The 754-nt window shown below is 33.7% G+C and overlaps 1 protein-coding gene across 1 annotated transcript in view; it reads left to right on the forward strand.

Annotated features, from left to right (window-relative positions):
• Positions 1-754, forward strand: part of DYNC2H1 (dynein cytoplasmic 2 heavy chain 1) — a gene marked incomplete at both ends in the record, with an annotated part of 341,923 nt that overhangs the window by 786 nt on the left and 340,383 nt on the right. The window lies entirely within an intron of this gene.

Raw genomic sequence — 754 nt, forward strand, 5'->3', positions numbered from 1 at the left:
TGTGGGATCTTCCCGGACCGGGGCACGAACCCGTGTCCCCTGCATCGGCAGGCGGACTCTCAAGCACTGCGCCACCAGGGAAGCCCCAGTTTAGGTTTTGATGATCAACTTTTAAGTCATTAAGGTTGGAAACTTTGACCGCCTTCCTTTGGCTTCTCATATCTATTCCCCAGAACTGCAGATTCTTATTTTGGAATTAGGCTTTCATGCTCCCATGTTTTTTTGTTACTGGTATACATATGTTTTCCTACATTTTTACATTAATATTATATACCCCCCATACATATTGTAAACTAAAATTTTGTTATTTTTAAGCTCCTTGAGATGAAGAAAATTTCTTCATGTTGTCCAACATAATAAGGATTTGGTAAATGTTTATTAAGCTATATTGAATGTAATTTAATAGGTTAACCTAATTATTCCATTGGGTATTTAAAATGGATGGCCTAGAAAAACCATTGTTTATTTGTTCAGGTCAACTTTCCCCATTATATTATTGTCTGTAGTTTTAGAAACTTGCCATGTTTTAGTTTTTAGAAACTTGTTACTTTTTAAAAGTAACTTTGGCCGTAATATGAAATTATGTTTGTTTTCCCTATACTGCTGCAATGAATAATTAGGCCAAAAGTGATAGCTTCCTAAATTGAATGAATAATTTTTTTTCTTTTATCTTGCATTTTGGTTTTGGAAGAAGAATGAAAGAACCAAAGGTGATAAGGCATAATTATTATAACTTTATGTCATTTAACTCTTT

Source organism: Lipotes vexillifer, unplaced genomic scaffold, assembly GCF_000442215.2.
Source record: "Lipotes vexillifer unplaced genomic scaffold, Lipotes_vexillifer_v1.1 scaffold2189, whole genome shotgun sequence".
Lineage (NCBI taxonomy): Eukaryota > Metazoa > Chordata > Mammalia > Artiodactyla > Lipotidae > Lipotes > Lipotes vexillifer.